Raw genomic sequence first — 5,986 nt, 5'->3', positions numbered from 1 at the left:
TAAGCTGAAAGCTGTGCAAAACATTAAGGAACATAGACAGACTTTCTGCAGGAAAAGATGACTCATCTTTTGCTTTACTGGTGATGACAGATAGCAATGTGGTCCCTCTCCACTGGACCTGTGTTTATCTCCTGCTGCTGTCCTCTTACCTTTACCATGACTCCCCCCAGTCTAACCAACAGGCCCTGAGGATTGCAAAACAGATTCATCTGCTGCACAGGGAATACATCCACATGCCTTTTGCCGACATGCTGCACCATGCCCTCAGCAAGTGGAATTCTGTAGGTTGAATCTCCCAAGGGTGTGCAGCAACATCTGGGTAGACTTGAATGAAGCAGATAAAGGATAATAATTTCCCAGTTGCCGGTATCCAGAGCTGAAGCAGATATCTGAAACTAATAAATTGCCATTCTGGCACAAAGGAAGCAGTCAGAAATTCAAGGTAGCTCAGCATTCAATGCCAAGAAGGGTAACAATGTTAGCCTTTCAAAATGTGTCTGTGGTCCTTTTGATAATCTTCTGGTTTTCCACCCACCTCACAGTTAGCAGTGCAAGTAGATAAGCAGTGATTCCAGTGAGTTAGACATACAGCAAAAGGAGGTGAGGGACAATGTCTGATAGTGAGAGGACATTGACAACACCTCCAGGGGAGCTGCTTCCTGCCTTGCCTCCCCTCCTCCTATAAATTCATTACAGCTGGTCTGTGACTGATACGAGTTAATAAGCTGTGCCCTCCTACAATTCCCCTTCCACTTTCCTTGATCATGATACTCCCAACTCCTTCCAGAATCTACTGCTGGTTTGGCTGGAGATCTATGTCCTGTGCTGCGGTTGGCTGGCTTGGATCTCTATCTACCTTGCTTTGCTAGCCAGAATATAAAGTGCTCCTCAGCTAAGAGACAGTAACACATGATACGAGCTGTGCACTGGGATGAGCTTTGCCTTTGGCCAGTGGGGAAGGAGCAAGGAGCAGCAATAAAATGAATCTTTCTGCTCCATCCAGCTGCCAGAGTAAATTCAAATCTTGGAGATACCTTACTAGGTAAAAAATACAGCACACATCATAACATGGGTTCAAAATCTTTTTGGGGACATAGTGGGGGAGGGGGAAGAAGAAACGAATAGGGGGGAAAGAGTAAATGCAAAGCAGCATAGCCTGCAAATAGCTGTAGGAATCCATCAGTGATGCAGTAGAAGTGTGAGGTAACCTGATAAAGATTTGCTGTGCCAATTAAGTCCTTTTCAAGCTAATTTTAAGTGTAATTACAAGGAAGACTAAAGAGGGATCGGGGCAGGGTGGGAGGGTAAGTGTGAATCCAGAGGCATTGTAACTTTAAGCACTGCAAAAGAATGTGATTTTTTATGATTCCTGGGGTTCACCCATCTCTACATTTCTGGGATACTATGTTTTTTCCTGGACATAGACAAACTGATGTTAGACAGCTACACTCTCTGTATCTGCTGCAGTTACCATTACAGTATTTTGCTGTGCTGACCTAGTGCACGATAAGAAAAAACCAGAATAAGGATAGGAAATGGACTTTTAGCACCCTTAGCATGGGATATCAAGATCTGCCAGCTGCCTAGGCTACCTCAGAAAATATTCTGCCTGGCAGACTGATTTTTTTGTTTGAAGTTTTGGCTTTTTTCCAGATTGATGTTCTGCATTCATCCCTGCTAGTGCGTTTTATTCCTGCTATTTAACTCTTTCTCATTTCTGTCACTGAGACTTATCTGTATAATAGCTAGGTGGTGAATAGTCCAATCAGGGCTTCAAAACTCAATATCTTTCTTTGAATTTCCTTGTCAGCCTCGTGTCTCGATGAAGAACTCCATCTGTTGTTGAAACTCAAAACGCAAAATGTGTAGGGAAGAGGTGAATCTGGTACAAATCCATATCCTCCCAGAGAATCCTTCTGGAGAAAGCTGTATTGCTTGTTGCAGTCAGCTAAAAACCACATGGCTAGGGAGATGCTGGCAGAAAGCAGGACGAGAAACAGAGGTGTGAACTTTCCTGTAGAATTGCCAACCATAAGAAAACAAAAATGTCTTTTCAGAAAAAAAAATACCAACAACCCAAAACTACTTTTCTCTTTCCTGTTTCTCTTAGGGGTGTCCTGCCCAGTATTTCCCCACATTCAGCTGCCAGTCAGCTCTCATTTCAATTAGAAACTCTATGCCAGTCTAACTGCTTGGGTTTAAACCAGCCCTCCTCGCTCTGGCTCTTTCCCATGGGTTGTGTTGAGGCATCAAAGTGCTGGGAAGCTGAGTGAATGTGGGTTTGGAGGTTTTGTGTCTGTGCAACTCAGGCACAGAGGGTTTACTCCAGAGCTGGGAATGGGACAGCAGGATCTCCAGATGCAACAGAAGGAGAAGCCTGTGCCAGAAATAGCTGTGGTGTTCCAGCAGGCCTTGCAGACCACCAGGCAGACATCATCTTCCTCTAAACTACAGAAAAGGGAGAACTGAGCAGTTCCTCATGTGCTGCAGATGGGTTGCAGAGAGAGGAGCTGCCACAGCCTGGGTGCCAGGGTGGGGGAAGGCAGGAAAGAGGGTGGAAGTGTATGGGAATATGACTCACAGAGCCTCATAACTTCTGTCCCGTATCAGACTTTCTCCTGCTGCTGCTCAGCACTATCTAGAGCAATACTGAAGTCTCCATCTGAACAGTCTGGGTCATCATACTTGTCATCATATAACCATGAAACATCATAATAGTTCTTACAAAACATGAGTGAGAAATACATAAGCTAGATGCACAATTTGGTCCAGAATGTTTGGATTTTAGACAAGAACAAGGCTTCAGCCATGCAGGTGCAAACCAGGAGTTTCCACAGCTGTTACCTTTTAATCTTTCCCTCCAGCTGATGTGAACAGAGCCAACAGGCAGAGGGAAAGGAGGCTGTAAATGGGGAATGGCGTTGGTTAAGGACTTGGTAATGCTTTAGTAGTGTTTGTTAATGACCAGGTCTACTTCATGGCTTCTATATTTTGTGCAGGTCATTAAGCACCATGTGTTTTCAGTCTGGGACCATTTGTGGCATATGGTGCTTGTCAGTAGTTTTGGCAGCTTACATCGACTCTGGTGGGTAATTTGCATTTTGGTCAGTTCCTGTATTCTGTTGAATCTCACAATACTCTAATGAATTTCTTTCAGCACTCCTCTTGCCATCATGCAAATATTGAGGATCTCAGCTCCTGGTTTAGGAAAAATGTTTCCCATGCTCATAGCTGCAATTCTTTTGACTGAGCCATAAAAGTTTGAGGCCACAAGGCAGATAAATCAAGCCACAGCTACAGTCTGAGACCAGGAGACTGAGTCACACTTCTCAAAATCTCATGGCAAACAATACCATGTGCCAGACCACTGTGCCTGTATGTGAATACTCAGCCATGAACTCCACACAGTAAAAAAAGAGGAGGGAAATCAACCAACTGAAACAACTTAAATCCATCATTTACTGACACACTGTTGGAAAACTTAACCACGTATTAAAAGCCTGGCTTCTTAAGCATGCCTCACACTGGTACTAAATCCTGCAGCACTATGTACTACGTTCCCACCTTTCCAGAGGGGAATTAACTCCTACAGCTTGAACAAGCTCTTCCATTGAATCCAAGCTTCCAGCCAGATAGTCTACATAGACTTGCAAGACAAACTGCTTCCCATATTGCATCAACCCCTTTAGATCCAACAAACTCTATGACTCAAACTCATCTGAGGACTGCAACAGGCTTAGTAGTTTCCAAGAGCTGTAACCTCACAGCTCCCTTCAACCTGCACAGAGCTCAATGCCTGCAACCAACTTAGAAATCACCTGGCAGTAGTTCTCACATTTTCTCAGGCAAGCGACAGTATCCCAGGAGGTCTCCAACAGAAACCTGCTTGGAAAAAGTGTGTTATGATCTGATACTCCCTACCTGATTCTTCTGAAGCAGAAAATCTGAATTTGTCACTGCAACAACACAGGTTTCTGGGCAGGAGGCCCAAGAGCTCATTCCTGGAGACAAAATCAGACAAGAGATGTGACCATGGGAGGCAGCAAATTGTGGAAGAAAACCTTCCTGCAATTGGCCATGTCCTAAAACAGAAGAACTGTGTCTCTGACAGCAGGAACTAAATACCGAGTCCCTGCACTGACTTGCACAGCAGCTTTCCTCCTAATTACTGGTCTTGAAGGTATCATAGAATTTAAGATCATCAAGTCACAGAATCACAGAATCTTCAGGGTTGGAAAGGACCTGAAAGATCATCCAGTCCAACCCCTCTTCCAGAGTAGGAGCACCTAGAGTAGGTCACACAGCAACTTGTACAGGTAGGTTTTGAATGTCTCCTGAGGAGACTCCACACTCGCCCTGTGCAGCCTGTGCCAGGGCTCCCTCACCTGAACAGCAAAGAGATTTCTGCTCATGTTCTGCTCCAACTTCCTGTGTTCCAGCTTGTGCCCATTACACCTTGTCCTGTCATTGGGCACTACAGAAAAGAGACTGGTCCCATCCTCTTGAAACTTGCTTTTTGGGTGGTTATCAGCATTGATAAGGTCTCCCCTCAGTTAATGGTTGCTGGGAGTGATTTGTTTGGTGATTGCAAGATAGGTGCAGGGGTGAATTTTATTTTCATTCACTCATCTGCATGATGAATCTGAACAAGATGGTTAACCACAGTATGGACATGTATATGGGGAGGGATGAGATACTTCTTCCATGTAGCACATGGGCACCTAATTATACTCTTCATGATATGCGGTTCCGAGAAGAGTAAGTATGTGTGAAGGTTTGGGAACATCAGGTTTTTAGCCAGTGGAGGTGTCTGAGGAGTCGGGAGATGAGACTGTGTAGCTTTTGACACAATGTTAGCCTGTTCCTTAGTATAGTGGGCTGTGGAGTTTTTGTTACCTTTGCTTCATAGTTTTAAGGTAAAATATGTTCTGTGAGTAAAAGACAGGAACCTGGGGATGGGATCCTTACAAACTAGCTGTGTGTCTGTAACAGAGGTGCCTCTCATTACAGTATAATATATAAATATTTAATAATAATATTTAATATATAAAATGCAATATATAATTACAATGGGGGGCCTCTCATTACAAGTGGGAACCTGTAGCATAACTAGAAATGGAGAACTTAACCTCCAAGGGCTGTATTGACTCAGTCACCCCAGGAGTTTGATGACATGCTTGGATGGAGACACCTACCCAGTGCAGAAGCCCACAGTTGGTCAGATGACCTCAGCCCTGCTGTCCTTTCCAGAAAGGGCGAGGAAAAACTGTTTAGTCTCTGATATGCAGCAGGACACGCATTCTTCCTTTCTGCAAGAAAGATTGCATGTTCACTCAGTGTCTCCACTTTGCCTTTGAAGAAGTGTAATCCTCAAAATACCTGCTCGACCTTCTGGCCTAGGGTGCTGGACAAACTTCCTTATAAGAGCTCTGGTCATTATATAAAAGAAAAACTACAACAACTGTGCATTCCTTTGCAAATACAACCCCAGGCTATGCTCTGGCCAGATAAACCATGTTGCTGCTTCTGGAGCTCCTGTGTGAAACTACTGAAGGCAGGAATTTTTCCCAGAAAGTGGGATGAAAGCCATTCCCTGCATCAGATATGCTGGCAAGAAAGAGTAAAGGGGTTCTGGTATCTGATAAGAACTGCCTTGCATGGTGTGTGGCTGATCAGAGACATGGCCCCTTCTCCCCAGCTTCTCCTGTCCTGCTCCTCCTTAGTCTATTCACAGAGCTGAGGATTATGTCCACTGAAAAACAGCTCAAATCCTCACCTTTTCTCATCCTACAAAATCACCAGCCTCCCCATGTCCCTATCTCATATCACCAACATAATTTCTGGCTGCCACCAGGCTTTCTGCCCAGCCCAACATTTTGGGAAACGGATGAAACTTCAGATGAGAGAGAAGGAATGACAGGATACAGCTAATTTTCCTCTGTCTGGGGACAGACAACAATGGTCTGAGACATCTTCTCAGTGCAAA

This window comes from Colius striatus, chromosome Z (genome assembly GCF_028858725.1).
Source record: "Colius striatus isolate bColStr4 chromosome Z, bColStr4.1.hap1, whole genome shotgun sequence".
In the NCBI taxonomy this organism is placed as follows: Eukaryota; Metazoa; Chordata; class Aves; order Coliiformes; family Coliidae; genus Colius; species Colius striatus.
The sequence above is the reverse complement of the archived record's forward strand: the minus strand, read 5'-3'. Positions refer to the sequence as shown.